Below are 23,174 nucleotides of genomic sequence, written 5' to 3' on the forward strand. Positions count from 1 at the left end.
CATTGACGGATGAAGATATGGCTCTTTTACCAGCCTTTGGTATGCTGTGGTGGGGTCTTTCTTCAGAATTTCAGAATTGTTGGAAGAAGTGAAGCCTTGGCACTTACTTATGTATTTTCTTTTATCCAGAATAACTATGCTATTTCCCTTATCTACTTTGATGATGGTGAGTTTCTCATCTTCTATTTGATGTTGATGAAATACATCGAAACCCGGTCGGGGAATAAAGTTTCATCAAATGGAAAAGTGCTACGATCTTTTATTCATTGCTGTGCATATTTTGAGAAATAACTACAAAATTCGGAACTGTCAATTTTACGGAAAATTATTGAATGTATACCGTATATTCGTTCAACGGGAATTATATTTTATAAAAATAGATTCCAATTAAAATATAATTAAAGCACCGCTTAATTAATCAATTATAATTAGATTTTCGGTTTGGAATTCTAATTACGTTTAATGATTAAAAGCCCAAATTCCTTGAAGGCAAAATGCCTTAAAATCTGGCCAAACTTTCTATACTCAAATAAAACCTTACGTAGGAGGGATGTTTTATTTTGGTGTTCAGTGAGCGATCTTCTTTACACAAACTTTGCATGAGTCTTAAGGTTTTTGTAGAAGAACTTGTTAAGGGGGATATTTTCAATCCGCACTTCAAACACAGCAGGACTGCGTCGATCAACTGCTTCCGAAGGGCCTCATAGGCAAACGAAAGAGGGGTGAGTGGTGGTGCTTACGAGGCAATTGCCACGAGGGGCGGAGCAGTGCTATCCGGCGCCAGTAACACCGTCGGCGGTGTGATATGGGGGAGGACGTGGAGAGAGGCTCTTGAAGCACCCCCTCTCTCTTCTCCCTCCGTCCGTCCTCGTGCAGTTGAGGGTGTGGAGGGGAGGAAAGTAAACCACTCCACGGCACTTTAAAACGGCTTTCGAGAGAGAGAGAGAGCAAGAGGCGTCTGAACACTCGACTCTCGTTTCCTTGAATGATGCGGGCGCAGGAATTAGCGCCCTACTTCGTGTCCGCACTTGCTCTACCTCCCATGCTTCCCCTGTTTGAATTCGTCCAGGGAAATCTTTACGGGGAGTAGTTGAAATTCTTTCACGGCGTTAGTTAGCAAAAGTACGAAAATTGACGTTTTGCATCCCAGCCCGTGGGGTCATTTTCTCTGATTCACAAGGCGCAGTTGGTGAGGCACTTAAACCGAATTTATAGATATTGAACTTGGAAGTCACATGAGAAGTGAATGTTGTTCCATTCATATATTCGGTTGTTAAGTGAACCTTCCCTTGATTATAATTGCCAGATGAAACCCTGCCTTGATTTTTACCTGGAAAAATCTCTACTTTGTCTATACATCTTCAATGACTTCAATTGATAACAATATTTCGTGAGGGCATGAATTTTTATTTTTATTTCCTAATTATTTCCAATTTCTGTTTTAATTTAATGCTAAAACAAAATGTAAATATTTGAATCCAGCTCCATTATATATAGAGTTCGTTGAGACTTTCTCAGGGGCATTCGATGCTACAGCTGTTGCGTAACTAATTATAAGAATGACAGCAGTGGCAACCACGCGAATGCGGTTGAAAATCACAAGCGGGCTCGCCACTCCAGCCGCCACGTCTAATTATCAGATAAACAATCGATGCACGACGATTTTAGGTATCAATATAAATAAATATATTTTTGACTCTTGGAAATCCAGAACTAAGACATGACATCCTCAGTCTAGTTATACAAGGCAGCATTTTTATTTTCAGGATACATTTTGGGAGGTTTCAAAAATAACAATTTTTAAAATACTTTAATGATTATTTTGTTAATTATGATACTTGCTAATTAGTTAAATATATTTCCGGGATAATGATTATAATGAATTTTTAACGTACCCAAAGATATGTTTACTCTCAGCGCAATGAAAAACCAAACGTACGAATTGAAATAATAGTAAGGGCAAATACATTCTACGGCTCGGAATAATGGTTAACTGTTTTTGTAATATCTCCTTTTTATGCACACACTTTGTTTTTATATAATTATCCCAAAGGTAGTATACGTTGATCACAATTAAAAACAAAGAATACCGAGATTGTGGAGAAATCATGGCACAAATAAAGCTGACCTCAGGCGTTTGCCAAAGTAAGCCTCTGAATAGGCTTACTTGGCTGGATGTAACTTAGGGTGATATAGAAATAACTGATTTTGACATGTAAGTTTTTATACATTATTTGGTATAATTCATTGTTGAATAATGCTGCTAAAAAAATGCCGATATTTGTCTGAAACAGAGAAAAACACAAATTTCCACTAAAAAGCACGGAACGACTCCACCACATCACACCTGTAGTACAACAAAATTTTTGTTCGATTGACTGTTGCATTATTCCTCGTTAATGGATGGGTAATTTCTTGGGGTTACATTTGATTTTTTTCTCAAGGGACCTTAGGGTATCTGTTATCAATAATGGATCTCTCGTATCGTAGTTTTATCAGGGTCGTCCTAAAGATACCATAAACTTTTCGAATAATTCCATAAAAATGGTTTCCTCATCTTATTTCATTGACCAAGAGAAATTAAGCCCGCATGTCATTAGTTTTTTTGTGTTGGAAAATTCTTAAATCTTCTCACCTTCCTATGTTTCATCTATTGTAATTGGTTCCTAAACCAAGTTTCGCTGTGCAGTGACCTCCATGAGTCTCACAATGGCACGCACTGAACTTGGATGGTTTACGGGGTATCCATTAAACGAGGGGGGAATTTGACTGCCAAACGAACGAAGTATGAATTAAAATAAATAAACGAAAATGAAACTTATCAAAATCGTGAATAGACTCTCACTCGCATGTATCGTACGCAATGGATCTAATGTATTATAAACCCGCGCTAGCATTGTTTTATCGTTTGGGAAGTTGCCCCACAGTCCGGCCAAGCACACAAAATACCTACCAATAAAAAAATCAGTATCTGGTGGAAAATATGTGCACTTATAGTCTATTTTCAGCGGCTTTAGAAGGTAATATGCTAGTTCTAACGGACTCATTCGTTGCTGTGCATCATTTGTTGCGAGATGAAAGTCGTTGGTGAGGAAGTGTGAACTTTGGTAATTTTAATTCTGCTGCGATAGTGGCAGGTAAATGAACGTAATAATTAGGTCGGGTAGAAAACAAATATGACGGAGTGGAACCGTTGGCATCGCTCATGAATGCGTCATTCATTTAAAATATTAAATTCGTATTAGCCTGGTTGATATCCACGGTCGTGTTTAGCAGGTATGACTCGTGGTTCGTCATTTTAAATAGTGTATGGATTTTCTTCCATGCGTTTGGTTACTGAAGGTTTGTTAGTGCCCCAGCTTATGGTATCTCATGTACTAATTGAAGCGGATACGTGAACTTCTACGAATTTGCGTTTCAATTTAGTATTGGATGGCATCATCCCCATTCCAATGCAATTTATGTATCAATCATATTATTATGAAGAGAGGGAGAAGAGAAAAGTTTTCTCATTTTCATATAAATGAATTTTAGGTAAAATAAAAGACACAAAATATTTATACACATGTTACTTTTCTCTGCTTATTTTTAAAAGAAATCGTCACCGAATTTTTTATTTTCAAATACATTTTTTCTGCATGTTTTATTCTGACCGATATTTTGCTCCTCTGAGTCGCAAAAAATTTGCAAAGGTTATACTCGTAAACCTGTGCTTCTCAGCACGTTTATTTTAGCTACAACGCTGAAATTGACCTTCACGTTTTCACTCCGCAGTTTTCGTGGTAAATTATCTACCCAGTAAGTCCTGTCGAAGCAATTTTCCTCTTTTGACTCATTTTTCCAACAGCTACCCTTTCATCGCGTGCTTGGGTTAATAAATGACAACGCAACCCTGCTATTATTTTGCACTGGAAGTTGAGTGCGCTGTTATCTTCGTAATTCGAAATTCATTCTAATAGAGAAATAAGATTTTCTCTAAATTATTGTGACATCAATGAACGGCCTTTTATTCTCTTCATGCGGCTGTTTACGTTATTTTTCTTCAAAATTCACTCTTATTTTGGAGATATTACCTTGTTAGGTCTACATTTTGTGAATTTTTAGTTGATTCATTTTTTAAGCAGATTCTTGGGGCGCCTGGAGCTTAGAGTTTGGAGGTGTATTTTATGGTGCTCTGAAACAGTATAATGGACTCTTTGAAACCAATTCAGCTTGAAATACGCATGATAGATTTTAAAGTAGGAATTTAAATGTGCAATCGGTAATATGACGGTATTGAATGAACTTTTAGAGTTCTTAGCAAAACCAAAATGAACTTGGTAAGCCAGAGAGGGTCACAATTGAATGTCCTCATTGCTTTTCTCACTCCTTGTTAACAACATAATATTGACGTGCGTATTAATGCTACGTTCTCACTATATAACGCAATCTACTTTTGACGTTACTGCAATCCGATATTTTTTCTGTGTATTTTAGCTCTGCAAATAATTTATACACTATGATTGACTTCCTAGCATTCATATAGCAGTGAAAGTTAAACTTAAACCTCGGAGATCCTTAGATACTCGTTTATTATCTGTTGTTACTAAACATTTATTTATTACCACAGCCACTTGTTAGCACGAAGATTGTTTGCCTCTGTTTTCTTCACCTTACATATTAATTTATTTCCAATTTTTGCCGGTATCGTTTCTGAATAAAAATTTAAATTTTTTAGAAAAAGATTTGCTAATGATATCCATTTCATTTTGAAAGAAATATTACTCCTTATTGTTCGTACATTTGATGATAAAATTAAGGAAAAATATGAAATAGATTATGCGAATCCTGATAAATAGATCGGGTTATTATTTCAAAACTCTTGAAAATTAGGAATGGGCATTTAAAAAGATGAAAGTTCGGTCAGCAATCATGTGTAGCATCATTCTTTGGGGCGACCAGGTTCATAAAAACATTTTATGACTCATCACTAACTGATAAACCGTGGTTATTCAGCTTGAAGATGAGATTTAAAAGCTTCATAAGTAGAAAGGAAACATAATTAGGGGCGAAATATTTTTCTTGCCAATCTCATGTGTGAAATTCCTCTCTTATGTAATTTGGCTCCATTCTCACTTCTACTTCTACATTTGAGAATATCATCAATTTTGCACATGAACTCTTTTTGATTTCGTCCAGATTCCAGATTTTCAGCTATCATGTTTCGATCAACATGTGAGTACGCAATTCATAGGCTACCCCCAATACTCAAATAATCATTCAGCTCAATTGTAGAACGTCAAATTTTAATGAATTTGTTGTTATTTTTCTTAAACATTTATTGAATTGAGTGATGTATTCTCTTGTTTTGGTTTTCTGATTATTGTGATTTATTTTTATTTCCTACAATCATTTTAATATCCATATTCCCCAAAAAGTGGTCGAAAGAGTCGTGCGATCAACTCAAACTCTTAAAATTTACGAGGGTCATCCGGAAAGTAGTACCCGTTCGTGAATTAAAGACACAAAAGTAAATATTAACAAACATAAAAAATTTTATTTGAAAGAGGATACTTTAAACTACTTCTCAACATAATCTCCAAGCAAATTAAGGCATTTGTCATAACGTGTGACAAGTTTCTGTATTCCTGCTGCATAGTCCTTCGCCGCCAGCTCATTGAGATACGCGAGGGACCCATCTTGCACAAATTTTTGCATAATGCAGATGGTGATTAACAATTTCATGAACAATTGTTCGAGAAACATTGGGAAAATGCTCACAGATGTCATCAATTGTGACGCGCCGATCGTTCCTCACGAATTCGTCAACTGAGCTCACCAGTTGGTCTGTAATGACAGACGGTCTCTCCGAACGCTCATCGTCGTGTGTGTTCCCCCTCCCTATGTTGAAGTTGCGACACCACCGCCGAACAGACGACTCGTCCATTACATTGTCTCCAGACACCTCCTTTAATTGGCGATGAATATCACATGGGCGAACGTTTCTTGCATTGAGGAATTTAATCACTGCCCTCACTTCACAACTGGCGGCGTTCTCAATTTTTTTAAACATTGTAAACAATCACAGAAACAACACAGGCAATGCTAGCGTCACGCAACTTGGCTCAGAGAAGGCAGACAAGCCACTGAAGCTATCTGACCTCGTCCAGCGGCTACTCGCGTCGTCAGCACTTCATGCGGCACGAACGGGTACTACTTTCCGGATGACCCTTGTATGTTTAGAAACCTCACTTAATACTCTATTTTCAGCCTCATTCATCACAATTTTAAGGCAAGCTAAGTTTTAGAAATAGTGTTTCGTGAAAAGGTGTCATTCCTGCATTCTCCGGTTCATCTTTTCATTATATTTTTATCCTATATGTATAACGAGGAAAATCACAATGTTTCAGGGTAGAGGCAAGTACTTACAATTAGTAAAAATCCTGTCAAGTATAGGCAGGTTTTGCAAGATGTTTTAGGATTTAGTAGGGAAAATGGAGTTAACGGTATTGTTGATATAGGCGCCAATTACCCGATTTATTTGGCGCTGGCAGGGTAGTCTAGTGATGCATTTGCCACTGAGTTGGGACCTCCGCCATAGATATCAATATGATTAATAGTATATTCAACTTCGCGGATATTTTCAGCAGTTAAGCTGCTGATGATATTTATATTTAATCCTCTTACTTCAAATATTCAATCATAATACCGTCAATACAGCATTTAAGAGTATTCATAAATACCTTACATCCATAACAAGTGCTGAATAATGGACAACCTTCATCGGCGTAACGACAACTAGTTAAGAAGACTGTACTGAGGCCTCTTTAAGGTAATTGATAGGACAACGGTCCCTGGTCATTCTAGCCTCAACGATTCAGTCCGGTATTTAAAGTCTCTTGACATTTCAACCTTGCGACAAGTCATCCCCACGACTTCTTGAACCTTGCTTTTCATCCCCATGAAATTACAATCACGTCTGTACGGTAACATTTGGGGCTGCTATCTCAAACAATGTTAATCATGTATTTTGCCTTGTCCACTTTCTTAGTAGTATTCTCTGATTGAAGAATCAAATGCTTTCTTAACTTTCCGCAAAATTCCGCATATTCTTCAAAATCTCGCTTTCTTTCTACCATCCTATCTCCAATCTCCGCCATCTTTCGCCACCGTACCCGCTTTTGTTTTACCTCCCTTCCCCACATTTTATTCCGCCGCTTTATCGCATCATCGCGACAATCTTTTTCCAACTCGTTCAACTCCACTTTCCATCTTTTCCGCATTCACGATTCCCGACCCCATCAAAGCCGTTTTCATAACCCTCCCATCTCTCCTCCCCCTCCCACCCCCTCGGTTCCAATTTTCGTTGCCCCCTCCACAACCTCTACTTCTCCCCTCCCCTCACTACCCCCCACAAACACTAACGCTTATTCCACCCTTTCCATTCCCCTCCGCTCGTCATCCCCTCTCCTAACCATCTCATTACCGCGATCCCTCCCCGTCTCCACCGCATCCCGGTCTCCATAATCCCCTCCTCCCTTCCGCGACCACCCCCGGTTCTCCACTCTCCCCGCGTTCTCAAATCCCATCTCCCCGCTCTCCTCTCCAGTCCCCGCTATCTTCGTCTTCCCGACCCCACCCCTGCTACACCCTTCCCTTCCTGCCTTCATCATCGCCTTTCACTTCTTATTCGGAAACTCCTCCTCGTTCACCCCTCGTTTCCACGTTTTCTTCTCGAAGAGGCAAGACCCAGAAGGATGCCTCCTCCTTAGGGCGGTTGGGTTGGCGGGTGTGTGCGGCTGGAAGGGGGGGATGCGTTTGAAGGGACACGCTTATATTAGTCGAGTGCTGCCATCGCCTTCCCCCCCACCCCCATTGATTCGTTCTCGCTCCTGAGAAGTCGTTGAAATTCCAGTCGCGGCACTTTGTGGGTTGAGAACTGTAATACTTCTTCTGAAGAGTCTCTCGGCGTGTTTTTTTTTATCTTAGTCCAGGCGATCATTTCGTGGAAGCATGTGCAAATTTAGTCGTAAAATATTCGTCAATTTCGGGTTGTCAGATTTCTCTTTGGATCAATAGCTGAAGGATGGCTTGAAAGTTTGGAATAAGAATATTTATGAGATGGTGCTGCCGATGTAGACTGGTTAAAGTGAATCCTGCATTTATGTATAAGGTGGGCAAGTAATTGTCACTGACGACTCAGAAATAGTAACGGTAACAATAGATTTTTATATCAGAAATAAAGATTAGCGTTGGGCAGTATGCTTTTTGAAGTTTAAACGTTAAAAGGCGTAACGGTTGAAGTTGTACCTATGATAATTTTATGTATATTTTCAATTATTCTTTTTGGCGCTTCTTTTAAATAGGTTGAAATAAATCATTTCTTTCATTGAATATTTTTTTCAATAATCCATAAATTTACAAGCACTAAGTAATGCTACAACCGAAACTGCAAATTTTGTCATATATTTGGATTTGATAATAGGTTTTTACGTCATGTGTTTTACATCAAACATTTGTCTTTTCCTGCTTAATAAAAAGCATAATTTCCTTTTGGCATTGACTATTTAAATTTACACCAAGTTTGGAGTTGTAGAACGTTTTAAATTTATTATATCATTTTAATTATCATCATGTACACAGAGAGGGAAGCATAGAATTTAATCAAGTACTCGGTCTCACCAAATCAACTAACTAGTTAACGCTTTCCACTGCGATACAAGGTTCCTTTCTCAAATGAATGTTCAATCGATAATAGGTGTAACTTACTGTTGGGTTTTTAAGATATTCACAAAAATTAAACGCTGAAATTCCTAACTACATGCGCTTTATTTTAATGTTATTTAATGTCTCTGTCACTGAAATAATTTTCCCATAAGATTGGTGCGCCATGAATTGCTATTCGTCTAAACGCGCGGTAAATACGTCCTGAAATAGATTGGTAGGATGTTTGAATACGTTGTGAAGCCGTTTAAACATCCGTTGCTGATGGACAGCATTGTTCTATTTTATGCATTAGTCAAAGGAAAATGCATAATATTTTCTTCAAATCTACCAACTCAGGATTTTATTCACATCAATATTGTTTTTCAAAGAGTTTATGAAGTTTGAGTGATATATTAGTTAACTCTAAATATATTTTATTTATTCTAGATCTTTTTGGAAAGAAAAACATTTTTAGGAGCTTTGCAAGGCTGATAGAGAATTACATGTTAATAGGCATCGGAAGGAATAATTCAGAAGGCGAAAGTGGGATCATTAATTTTTCAGATCTCGTAATTGGCAAACTCATCTTTATATATTAGTCCAGTGATCAATAGTCTTCATATTATGTTACAGTTCCGTAAAATGTTGCCATTATGACTCGTACCAAGGAGAGGGGGTTGGTCGCAGGGACTATTGTTGAAGATGAAAAAGCTAGTGAAAATTTTAATATGCCGTATAGTATGGGACAGCATATGTGATAAAGAGAATAAGTTGGAAACCCTCGAGGTACGGTTATGAAGAGCTTTGTGTGAAGTAAAGTGAACATGAAGGAATACAAACGAGGAAGTTCTATCCATGTTATTGGAGAGAAAATTTATGGAAGACGAGAAAAATGGATGCAGAGGGTGGGCAGTGGTATGTTGAAGATAGTGGTAGACAGGAGATGCTGGGCAAACGAGGTAGAGGAAGGAAGATAATGAGATTTTCGGATGGAATTAAAGGAGCTGGAAAGTATGTGAAGTTTGAACATGGTTAAATGCAATGGTGGTTTTAGAGCATTTTAGTACTTAGGTCAAGGTTATGTGAGGTTTAAAATGCTAGCATTGGATATATAGTGTATCCATGAAAAGGCTTCCTTGACCGTGACAATACTCTAAGTAATAATCATTAGGCAATGGACCTGCTATACTTGCGGGAATTACAAATAGAGCATTGCAATCATCTTATAGAGGAGGACCTTTCCTTTACTAATTTTGTAAGCGTACTAGAGAAGTTTTTCTATATATCTTATCCATAAGTAAGTAAACATTACAGTTATAATTAAACGCTTCTGAAAGGGTAAGTGCCGCTATATAGGACAGAGAATTAATTTGATGAAGCGAAAAGCTTATCCCCCAGATATTTTCGTGTGCTGGTTGTTGTTTTTCAAAGAAACGGAGGAAGAGTCAGTCTTTTACTTTATTAGTTGGGACTCGCATTATTACCAAGGGTCTTGAAATTGCAAGAATAAAAGTCATCACTCGTGCCTTGTGAATTCGGAATGAAAGGTTACTTTCGAGCATGCACCATGAGTTGACCCGAGTACCAGTGATGTTTTCACCTTTCCTCTCCTTCCCCCTCTCCCTGCACTTCCCCATCACCTTTTTGTCCGCCTTCGACACCCACTCCTTTGTCTTCCCACTCGCTCGAATGACGTCCCCACCTCACCACCCTTTCCTTAACGCCCCTCTTTTAAGAGCGTGGTGAGGAGAGAGAAAAGTCGTTTTCCTCCTGCAACCCTCCTCAATTCTTCGCTCTATCTCAAGCCGTGCCCTTTAGCCATCCGTCTCCAATTCTGCGAACTCATATTTATAGTAGAGGTAGTCTCTGGAGCAAGGAGATTAGTCGAATACTAAAATTAAGTAATTTTTTTTTCTTTTTGCTAAAAGCGAAGCGTCATTTGTGTCTTGTTCGTTTTAGGTAACTTGGAGTGTCTGTGTTAGCTGGCGCATGCTTATCAATTTATCAGAAGGATGCGTCTCATGATAAGTTGAATGGTATTGTGTGATGGACGCGTCATGATTATATTCATCGTTTCTTCGGCAATAATGCTCCGGAAACGAGGTTCTCGGGACTGAAATGGAGTCAGGATCACTGACTTTCTAAATTCATCTTCTATACATCGAAATCTAAATACCCAATATACTGGACCTGATGGCTTTTTTCATACTATTTGACTTGAAACTGAGTTGAATAATAGAATTATGAGAAAAATATACGGGGTGAACTCAGTCATCACCTACCAAATCAACCTCAGAATTGATTGCTGGGTGTATGATTTTTTTTTTACTTTGGCCAAAGGTTGACGCAGAAAACAATGCATCTTGACGCTCCGAGGAAGCTATCAAATTTTGGTGGATGCCCACAAGAATTGCCATGTGAAGCCAAAAAGCGCCCAACATAGCACCGGAACTGCTCCATTGGCAGTATTGTATATTTCTTCCACGTCCCCCTCTCCTTCGTTCTTCACCCTCGTCTCTCTCCACCTCCTTGCTTGCGAAGCTTCACCACATCAAATTCACTCCTTCTTCACCCCGCCCCTGAACTTTTGTAGCGGACTCAAGGGCATAAGACTGGCCCTCCCGACCTTCTTTCCCCCAACCTCCCAGAAAATCCCTGCCTTTCCACTCCCCCTTCACTACGAGTGCTCTTATTGCACCCCATTCTATTTGCCCCCGCACCCCCCTCTGTCGCGTTTTATTCCTCGCCATATTTCCCAGTCACTCTCCCTCACCCTCTGCCACCCTCTTATGCCACCCCTTACGCACTCCAAGGGGACTCTTTCTGGGTGAAAGAGGCGTTGTGGGTCGTCCCCCCCAACCTCTTTCTTAAACCCTACGCACGCCTTCCATCACCACTTTGGTCTCCCTGCTCCCATCCATTCCTTCCTCCCGCACACGCCTTCCCATCCCCGCTGAGCACTAAAATCTCCCCCTGCGTCTTTCTTTCCCCCAATCCCCCCACCCTGTCCGCCCGCTTCTCCACCGTCGACCTCTACAATCTTCTCCGAGAATCGAGAGATGAAGAAGCCGAAATGGAATAATGAGGGGCTTTCTCGATTGCCCTCGCAAGTGGAGTGGGAAGAAGGGGTGTGTGGGGAGGGTTTTGTGTAATGGGGAGAACGGAGGGTTGGAATTGGGGCGTCGAAAGTGGTGGGTTTTTGCTGTTCCAGATGGGGCAAGGGAAAGGGTAGAAGAATGAGGGTGGTGTCGCTCGAACGATATGACTTCGCCTGGTGTTGAGTGTTAGGGCTAGGGTTTTTGTGTGGATTTGGAATAGTTATATATGTATATATATTATATATATATTATATATATATATATATATATATATATATATATATATATATATATATATATATATATATATATATATACTTAAGCATATGCATGTATAGGTGTTAAGGGTCATTGGTTCACCATTCAGATAGAGACGACGAGTATCATCTGAATAAGAACTGAATGATTGGTGAGGCTGATATACAAAGTTGGTTCGGCATAACCTTATCACGCATTAAACGTTCGTCAAGTTGGCCATTATAAAAGTCGTTCAGATATAGATTCGAAACCATTACATACCTAATTACAAAAATACGTCGGAATTATAAAAAAATCTCATTAATTTTTCCCAGATTTCGAAGCCTGTTGAGATTTACCCGGACGTATTAGCAATGGCGTCCCGCAGAGATATCATGAAAACACATTTTCGTGGGTATCTCGAATCCAAAATATTTTCTTTTTGATCCACATTAGAATTTTTCCATCTAAGTTGTATTACTTGGTCCTTATTGGAGTTTTCCAAAACTGGCCTTACCTCATACTATCCTTAAGGAGTGTATTTTTAAGAATCAACATTAGCACTGTTTATTAATCGGAATCCTGAATGAATTAATCTGGTTTTTGATAGTTATATGGACATAAAGAAACAAATTATGTCAACTTATACCTATAAGATGGAAAAAATTATTTGTTTTGAGTTAAAGTTCAGCGTTAAGTTAATCTATATTCAGAAATATAGATTAACCATGAACATTGATTTCTGCCGAATCAGCGATCCAATTATTAATAATAAAAGGTAGAAGAGAAATATTTTCGGAGCCCAATTTTTACCCGCAACGCATACTTTAGGCCAATAGAGTTAAATACTCGGGGTGGCTAAAAGGAAAGGGTTATTTAAAATGGTGTATTTATTTTTGTAAAAACGGTATTGAATTAATATTAGATTCTGTTGGAGTGAGTTTGAATTTAAGTGTCAGAAATTTCAGAAAGCCGGAGTAGTGCGGTTAACCATGGGGGTGAAAGAGGGTTGACTCCGGAATGGTTTGGAATTTCCCAGGCATTGCTTTTGAGACAGGAAAAATATTCACCAGATGTTTTTCCATGGGTATTAGTGTGCTTTGGCAGGAAAGAGGCGTTGCGGGGAGAGAGCGATTAAATTTTAATTGGCTTTTCATCGAGTGAACGAATGCTAATTACTCTTTTTAACGTAGGCGGTAGCATTAGATTTTTACCTCTCCTTAGAAGGTAAGTTGACGGACTAGGCGCTACAAAAATTAAGATTTTTCGTGATAGATTGGTTTGCATTAATGTGAGAACCAAGCGATAAACTTGCTTATGTTCTTAATAAACAAAATGTCCCTATGGAATGTCCCTGAAGTGAGGCACTCAAAGTCAAGTCAAACTTCGCCAGTCTATTTTTTTCGTATTAGGCGTGAAAATCACATACCTTCTACGGTTCTTGCTTTTATGTTTTCAATAATTAAAATCAGTGTAGAGCCGGTCGCAAAAGGAGGATTAATTAGTCAGGATGACTGTTTACTACCGCTACCCTAGAAAATGCACTAATCCAGTGGAATAATATTCAATATTTTTGTACGAATCACGGGAAGTTGTATATTTTGTCAGAACCTGAATATTACTATCCGATAAAATAATACTAAAGCACCTATAAATTAAAAAATAATACCTCACGTAGCACTTTGGTATCCTTTATAAGGCCTTCACTGTTTACTGATTATGGTTCACAAATGATCTACAAAATTGCATGCTGCTTAAAGATTGTAAAGATTTAATTTGGTGATCAAAAAGAGTAATTTTATGGCAAAAAATTTCATTTTACAAAGTTGCCTCCTAAATAAAAATGCTAATACTTGCTATACCCTCTGACGTTAATGGTGGTTTCAAAATTCAAAAGGCAGTTCAAATGAAATTAATAATGGAAATAAAGGTCGAATTATTGCAACATCCATCGTTCAACTAGGTTTTAGCCCCCAGTGACGTTTTTATTTCCAAACTTGAAAAACTCGGCGGAAAGCGATTCACTTCGAACGAGGAGGTCAACACAGAAGGCTATTTCCGGAATCCTACTTTTTGGATGGGTTCGAAAATTTAGAGAAGCGATGGAAAAATTTTGCCGTTCTAAAAGGAGGTTTAATTACTAATAAATCTACCAAAAATAATTTGCTTTTTTAATTTTTCTCCCTAAGAACTTATTGAATGACCCACGTGCGTAGAATCTTCAACAGAAAACACTTCCATTGTGATTGACACTCTACAATTAGACTAGGGAATCTTTCACTTCTCCATAAGTCAATCCTCGTGGGTCAATATCTCGGTCGTGTTTACTGCCGTCCCTACACATACGTACTTGGGTTTATTGTTTGACATTGTGAAAATCGTAAACACCGTCACCGCCAACCGATTTGCTCGAGGCACGTGCAATGACATCAACCGAAGAGAACACGTCGTTAGGCCAAGGTCAACGTATTGAGAGTATTGCGAGTGCTGTGTACACTCTTGACGCTGGAGAAGAACAGAGATTCGTCGTTGGGTGGAGTCGGTCCTTTCTCGGGGAGACAATACGCGCTGCGAAATCGGTAATGCTCGGCGAATAGCTGGACACACTTTGTCATTCAACACCAAACTAAAATTGATTGTTTTTCGTGATCTCATTGTAATTCGTGAAGGAACCAATGTTGCGATTCCACGTGAGCTATTTATTTGCAAGACGGAGATTTCGACGCTGTGTGACAATCAGTTGAAATACATTGTCAAGTTTGATTAAATATTTCAAATTTTGTTAATCGTAAAAAATATAATACGAGGGTCATCCGGAAAGTAGTACCCGTTCGTGAAATAAAGACACAAAAGTAAATATTAACAAACATAAAAAATTTTATTTGAAAGAGGATACTTTAAACTACTTCTCAACATAATCTCCAAGCAAATTAAGGCATTTGTCATAACGTGTGACAAGTTTCTGTATTCCTGCTGCATAGTCCTTCGCCGCCAGCTCATTGAGATACGCGAGGGACCCATCTTGCACAAATTTTTGCATAATGCAGATGGTGATTAACAATTTCATGAACAATTGTTCGAGAAACATTGGGAAAATGCTCACAGATGTCATCAATTGTGACGCGCCGATCGTTCCTCACGAATTCGTCAACTGAGCTCACCAGTTGGTCTGTAATGACAGACGGTCTCTCCGAACGCTCATCGTCGTGTGTGTTCCCCCTCCCCATGTTGAAGTTGCGACACCACCGCCGAACAGACGACTCGTCCATTACATTGTCTCCATACACCTCCTTTAATTGGCGATGAATATCACATGGGCGAACGTTTCTTGCATTGAGGAATTTAATCACTGCCCTCACTTCACAACTGGCGGCGTTCTCAATTTTTTTAAACATTGTAAACAATCACAGAAACAACACAGGCAATGCTAGCGTCACGCAACTTGGCTCAGAGAAGGCAGACAAGCCACTGAAGCTATCTGACCTCGTCCAGCGGCTACTCGCGTCGTCAGCACTTCATGCGGCACGAACGGGTACTACTTTCCGGATGACCCTCGTATATGTTAATAATATTTTTAAAAGCGCATTCATTGCTTGTTTATGTAAAGAAATGGATATGCTGTGTGTGTTTAATTCCCATTCAAATAGGCGGGTTGACGAGCCCTTGTTAATGCAACTGGTAGCTAAAGAGAACTCGGGGACTGCCACTAAAGGCGCCAATGCACTGGCCGCAACCCGACTTCAGCTTGTCCTCCCTGAGTCAAGTTCGAGTTCCGCGCTCTCTCACTTGCCCACGTAATCGTCGCAATTTCTGCCTTAACGTTGCTGAAACCTTGAAGGGTTGAAGTGAGGAGGCTAAGGAGGGGGCACGTAAGAGTTATTTTTTGCGCTGAAAGAGAAAGATGTGGATTTTGAGTGTGATGCGGGTAGAGAGAGGGTTGAGGAGGGGGTTGCGCGGAGTTGAATGTAAGATGCTGAGATATCAGGGACGGGGGTCATGGGGATCCTTGGACACGATTTGGTGGGAGTGCAGTGCTGGAGGGGGCAAGGACGAGAGTGGATGTGCAACGGCTTGATGAGAGGGTGGGCGTGGTGGGGGCATGGAGCACGGGAAGGGAGACAGATGGCATTTAGCGCGATGAATGATGTTGAGGGATCGAGGGGTGAAGAGTAGTGGGTAGTGAACCTTGGAGAATGGGAAAGCGACAGTGTTCTTGGTCTGCGGTTTTGAAAAGGGGTGTTCATTGACTCAAGAGCGTATGGTAGGAAGAGGCTGGCGCATTATATCAGGATGTTGATGGTTTATCAGCAAAGGAGTTACGTGATAATAGTCATATCTACATCTATGAGTACATGGTACCATAAAAGCCACTGCTAGGGTGTATGGGTGGAATTGGTTAAACAGCAGACGTGAAATTGTTGCAACTTTTATAATTTCTCGAAATAAATATGATTAAATAACTTTGGATAAGAACTGCTGCTTTCATGGAAATATTACATTGAAAATAAAGCAGGAAAATTATTAATTTACCAAGTAAAGCATTAAAAGATATGGAAAATATAAACAGAAAAACTACATGTTAAAAAATAGAATTTCTTCTTCAGTTTTATTTACTCTTATAGAATTAAAACGAGTACTGTGAGAATGGAACAGAAAAACAGGCGTAAAAAATTGCAGGTACCAAATTTCACCACTTACAAAGTTCGCGAATATTCTTGGAAAGAACACGGACTTTAAAATAAGATATAATAAGATTCCTTGACGATTTTAAGCTTCAAAATAATTTACATCCGCAAACGAGTAAAAAATATTCTCGTGCGCAAAATACACGAAGATATTCTGCTCAAAGTTAATTTGAGTGCCTCGAAGCTGGTTGAAGTTTAAATAAATGGTGTTAATGAATAAGTAATAGTCTTTGTCCTCCTTGTTTAAGTGATATGAGATAAAACATAACAAAATCACACCTTTTCTAGCAAATACAAGTAAAAAAATACCCTCCTCGTTCTAAAAGAAATGCAGTAGCTTCAAACACACGAACCGACTCCTACTGGGAAGAAGCCTCAAGCGCAATAGCCAGGTCTTCTCTGCCCATGGCGGTCGAAAAACGTATTCGGCCCCTATTGAAAACGTGCCTTCAAAATGAAGCTCATTTATCGGTAAAAGTAGCGTAAAACTTAAAATTTTTTCGGAGTCGTCACCCTGTCAAAGGTGGTTATAGCCAGAAGCGGCGAATGAAACGTGGAATGATGGTAAAAGTGAAAGGTACGGGAATTTCAAGCGGACTCAACAATGTGGTTAATCACATTGAGGAGATGGAGGTTTGGTAAAATCCTCGAACAACTTACCAAAGATGCATGCACTATCAGCTAATGAGATGAGAGGGATTGGACTTGTAAGAAGATTCATTAAAAAATAAAATTATATTTTAACTGCAAAACAGCGGCTAAATTGTCCAATAATATATAGTATATCAATTTTAGGAATCTAATCAATCTGTTTTGGTGGTGCCAGAAATCAATGGTGCCTATTGTATTTTTTCTAATATTTTTTACAGTGTAGGGATTTAATGGGGCCTTCGCAACTGCATTCACCAAAAGAGATGGTTTTGTATTAATTTATTATATAAAGCGATGAACCGAGGAAATTATAGAAATTCGATGCGTAAATATGATTAACACTTTAAAGTGTTACACTAAAAACTGTGGTTTATTGTTTACTCGTACAAACCATTGAAATCAACGTGTCTCCTACCGTTGATGGGATGATGAATTTAATGGGAGGTCGTGGTTGTATAGTAAATAAATACTTTGGTTAGCGCCTCATTAAAATATTTTTTTAGCTAGGCAGGTCAGTTTCGTTGGATTAGTCTCCCACGAACCATAAGTGTGTATCTTTGGGACTCACGAGGGTCGCTGGCTGACAGACTCTGGTGAGGTAGCCGGTGCCAACCTAAGCTTATTTCTTTTAATTTTATATTAATTGTATCTGATTGTAGTTCTACTTTATCTCGTTTCTCATTTCGTGCTCTTTAATTCTGCGTATTTGATGTAGAATCCATTATTTTTTCCTATAATTAAGGCATTCAACTAGGCATGTATTTTAGAAGGGAATTAGGTGAGTTCCCCATGCACCTTCCCTTTACAATTGTTTATGGTGCATGTACAGTGATTTTGAAAACTGACCAGATCGATTTTGATTGTTTTCAAATTAAATGATTTTCCTTGTCGTGGTTTAATTCGGATGGATCTTTTGACATTGAGCATTCTGGTATATTTCAGCTTTATGCACAAAGCATCGGATGCTAATTGTATATTGAGTTTTCCTGTGCATGCTCCGGTGTTATCATATTTAATTTTTATTTATTTTCTTAAGGGAGTATTTTATGTGAACGTGCATGAGTAAATTGTGCGTGATTTTTGCAAGGTCCAGAGAAAGATTTAGAAGGTAATTACCAATTTCAACAAGACTGTTTAACTCCAAGAAACTGTGGGAGATGCCGCGACTGTTAACTTTTGATGAAGTCATCCCCTAATATTCATATTGTTGAAATTATTTCACTGTGAGAAAATTAAAACTTTGATTTTAAACTTTGCATCGGAAAATGTGTTATCAGAGGTGATTTTTTAATGTTAAACATGTTCCGAATTTTTGGAGATCATTTACTTAGAAAATGTCTTGGCTTCGTTTGCGACCGATGTTGAAAACCGGATTATCATTTATTTCTTCCAAAAGCATTGCGAAGTGGAATTATAAATTTCACGTCCATATATTTTTATAAATGATCTCTGAAATGAATTTATACGAATATTGAAAATAATATTTTACTTTAATGCGGTCTTTTTCATACAGAGTTCATGATACGAATGATCGTAGCTTTGATCTCCTGACATTAATCAGTGAGTCCTTCAATGGGGAGCAATGGGAACAAGATTTTATTATGGTGTTCTATGAAAGTAATGCTTACATTGCCAATATATCAGACATAGCTGTTGCGTAGCAGTTGACAAAACACTTCGTTGGTTTATCCTCTTTACCCGTGATCACATTCTGTCTAGGCCTATGATGGGTTGACCTGGCAGAATTTTCATTCCATAGGAAAATGAATCCACACATTATCAGACAATTTTTAAATGAGCCGCTGAACACGCTTGATCGCACCAAGGCAATAAAATTTTGCGACTCCTAGCAGAGGATTTAAAATTATAGCTTCCATAAAACTTTCCTCGTTTTTCCTGATTGCAAATACTGACAGCGGAACGTCCACTGGATAAATATAGGGCAACTCTATGAAGGTGTTTTCAAGGACTTGTGCGTATTTCAGTGTAGAGCGAGAAACGTCGGTGTGCTTTTATGATAAGCTCTTTTGTTTGAGCTAAATAAATATGACAGGACACTCGACGGTCTGTGACCGTGAACGGAGAGAAGTTGGGGACCAGGCGGGAATGGCGGTGTATCAAAGAGTTTTTGCCGCAGGCTCGCTGGGGAAATGAGCGGAGGTCACCGGTGGCCTTGAATCGCTCTCCGGAGTACTCTGGGAGCACGAAATCCCGTGTTCTGCGGAGCTTTAGAGGGGAAGGGTTTTGTGGCGACGACGTGGAGATGAAATTTACGATTCCTGTGGGAGTCGAACCCAGCTCTTTCCTCGCTGGAAACCTCCCTATTTCGCTCTCGCCCACTTCGCCGCTCGGATTAGCTGACTGTGGAGTGCAGTATTGCGGAAATCGAGGTCTGAAGAGGAAGTTCTCCGTTGGCAAGATGGCTAATGGTGCATAAAGTCAAATTTTAAAGTAAAGGGAAACTGTGTAATTATTTGTGGTTGGGGAAAACAAATTCTGAAATAAAGCTACGGATTGAATAGGAATAAACAGATTATTCTTAGCGACTAAGCATTTTTATGCAAAATGAGTGATAATAAGTCACATGCTACTCAACAAAAGAGAGATTATGTTAGTTTATTGGAATAAAAGATCTGCAATTCATATACTTCTTCCTAAATTTATAGTATCGGATTCAAGTTCGCCGACTTCGTGCGATGGAGAATCGATGAACGCAATAGCATGTGGTTGTTCATATTCATACACCTTCTTCACGAAAAATTATGCTTTTTCAGTTCCTATGGTAATGAGTGCCTCAAATCATCTGCATGCTCTGCAGACAATTATGTGGTATTTTTTTGACAGAATAAATCGCAATTATTCGGTGAAATGTGAAGATTTCATAGTACAGAAATGGAAATAACGATGCTTTAAAGGTGAGAAATCCGTATTATTTAAAAAATAATAATAAAAATTATACGACTTAGTTGGTGAAACGATTTGCTGCTGTAAAACTCCTTCTAAACAGATTATGAGTGATAGGTGAAATGGGATTGAGCAGAAACTGGAGCATCCTGAATGGTAGAAATTAGTGAAGGTTTTATTTGCCACTGAGGTTTGATGACCTACAAAAGGAAATCAAATAGTTTAGGGCTTCAGTTTCTGGCTGATTTATTCAAACTCAGATCTCCAACTCAAAGCATTAGCCCTTAAATGGAAAAGCGCAGCATAGTAATATCCTTCTTGTAGAAATGTCTGTGCTAATATTTACCCGAATAGTCAATTTAGAATCCTGGATGAAACACATTGATAATTGGCTCAAATGCTCAGGAAAATACATATCAGCGAAATAAATTTCTAAATTAAAGCAGATGGATAGTTAAAATACGATTGATTTTGGGGAAAAAATTAACTCTTACATCGGCAAATATTCACCCTACATCAACAATATGCATTGTGTATCTACAAGTCTTTCTGAAACTCAACCACAAGCAAGAATGAGCCGAAGACAAAATATTTAGACTAATTCGTATCTAGATTTTGCAGTAAAAAAACGCCAGTGGTGATCGTTACCGTCAGCAGTGTGAAGAAACTTGATACAAAACCATATGGTCAATAATCGTGAGATAAAACATTTCACACATATAATTCTTTACTAAGTACTCAAAAATCAGATTTCCATTAACTGTAAATTTGAGACACATCGAAGAACTTTTTTCAATCAGAGGAAGGTAAAGGATGGGTTTCTTAATGGTGGAGCCGCGGGATATGGGCTTCTGATTTGGTTTGCGTCAAGCGGAGAAGGTTTGGTGCTTGGAAAGGTAAAGGTTTCGTGTGGAATCAGCGAAGCTTGGCTCAGGAGGGAGTAGGACGCCCGAAACTTCCCCCCTGGGTTTGGAGGCGAGACCAGTGGGAGCGGAAGACAAAATGGTGGTGATTGATGCATGTGAGAATAATGGAAGGCGCGAGGAGAGAAGAGGTGGAGAGAGAGAGAGAGGTGAGGACGTGGATCTGTGTTTCACGGTCGGAGTTGAGATGGATGTGAGCTCCTCCAGATGGATTCTCCCCCACCAACCCTGCCAACTTTACCCCCTCTCCCTCTGGTTTTACTATGTGTGTACGGCGCTCACAAACCTCGGGAAGGGTGTGATCCGAGTCTTCCATCTTTTTTCTTATTGCGGCTGTTCGCGTTAAGGCTTCAGCGTCGCTTGCGGAGAGAACAGAGGGTGAGAGACGTGGGCTTTGAGAGTGGGATTGGGCGTGGAGTGGAGTTCGGGTGGATGGAATCTCGTCATCATTTTCGCTCTCACCGCGGGCGGTATGGGGATGGTGAAGAGGAGAGGAGTTGACGAAGGCGCTTACTTGCCACGGCGGCGTCTCTGGGTCTTCTTCACCACCTCGAGGAGGGGGGCATAGGCTTTCCTACGGTGACGAAAGAAATTAGGAGAAAACTCTTGGCTGCGGGGGGCCGTAGTGATTTATCGTTGGGAAAAGCAATATTTAGGCTCAACTTACGTATTGTAACGTAACTGAAGTATCTCCCTGTATATATTATTTTCGAGCCCTTAAGTCCTCGCGTTTTTTTTCGGGGATAAATCTTTTTCGAGTTTGAAGTTTTTCCCGTCCATCGGGCTGATTTTTCAGGAATGTGTGCGTTGTTAGGGATACTGCCCGAGGAGTGATTCTCAACAGCTGCGATCCAAAAAATCAGTTAAAATTGTGGAAGGTAAAAAGCCTTTCTATTTTTAAGGTCAGAGCACTAGAATAACCTTACAATTTTTCAGACACATTCAACGTAACTCCTTTTTCTTGGTAATTAATTTTTGTCTGCCTGTAATAAATATTCTCTGTTCCTTGTATTCTGTGATAAAAAAGTTTTTGTAAGCGAGAGATGAAATCACGTACTTTGTGAATTAAAAAAAAACAGTAGTAATTTCACACTTACTACGAGCGGAAGCATCAGTAGCATCAAGTTCCACTTTTTATTGTTCTTTCGGTGATATTTTATCAGGTTATTACATTTTTTATACTGGTCCGGTTGCAGTATAACTTTGCGACATCGTTTATCTTTTGTTTGTGGGTTTCCTGTCTTTATTGGAGAGTCTACAGAGGATATTAAAGTTTACATTTTTGACACCACATTAAAAGAAAATGCTCATTATCTAGATTTGTATCCTTTAATCATATGATTCTATGAATCTATTACATAACGTTATCTGAGAATCTTATCACTATTTCACACATATTGCTTTTATTGAATAATTCAAGGGGACGATTAAAAGCTCCTCTGTGTCAAAAGGGGATTGCATGTGCTTTTGTTTGAAATATAGTGGCGGGTAAGTCGTAAAAAAATCCCTGGATTTCGCCTGGGCATCTAATACAAAACTTTTTGATCCCGAACTAAATAGTTTGAAGTGGTGCATTTGTGTATTATATTGTGTCTTAATATATTGATGTGACAAACAGTGAAGTGCTTGCGATGTAATTTGATTATTGTGGCTTATTTCACTCAGAAGGGTAAGGAAAAAAAGCAGTTTTAGACACCATAACAATATTGAACATTGATCGAAGGCTTCTTTATGATCAATTTTCAAATCGAATAAAAGGTTTTTAAAGTGTTATTTTATGCAAACATTGAATATATTTATTTTAATTTTTTTATAGGAAATTTCAGTAGATATCAGATTATTACTGAAACATCCCGTCAACTAGATAAAACCCTCCATCCTCCATCAAGAAGTACATCATACATGCATTTCATGCATCATTCAAAGCCCATATTAGTTTATCTATTACCTATTATATTCGAAGCTGAAATTCCTAACAACCTACTTGATAT

Source organism: Hetaerina americana, unplaced genomic scaffold (assembly GCF_022747635.1).
Source record: "Hetaerina americana unplaced genomic scaffold, ioHetAmer1.1.p SCAF_9, whole genome shotgun sequence".
Taxonomy (NCBI): Eukaryota; Metazoa; Arthropoda; class Insecta; order Odonata; family Calopterygidae; genus Hetaerina; species Hetaerina americana.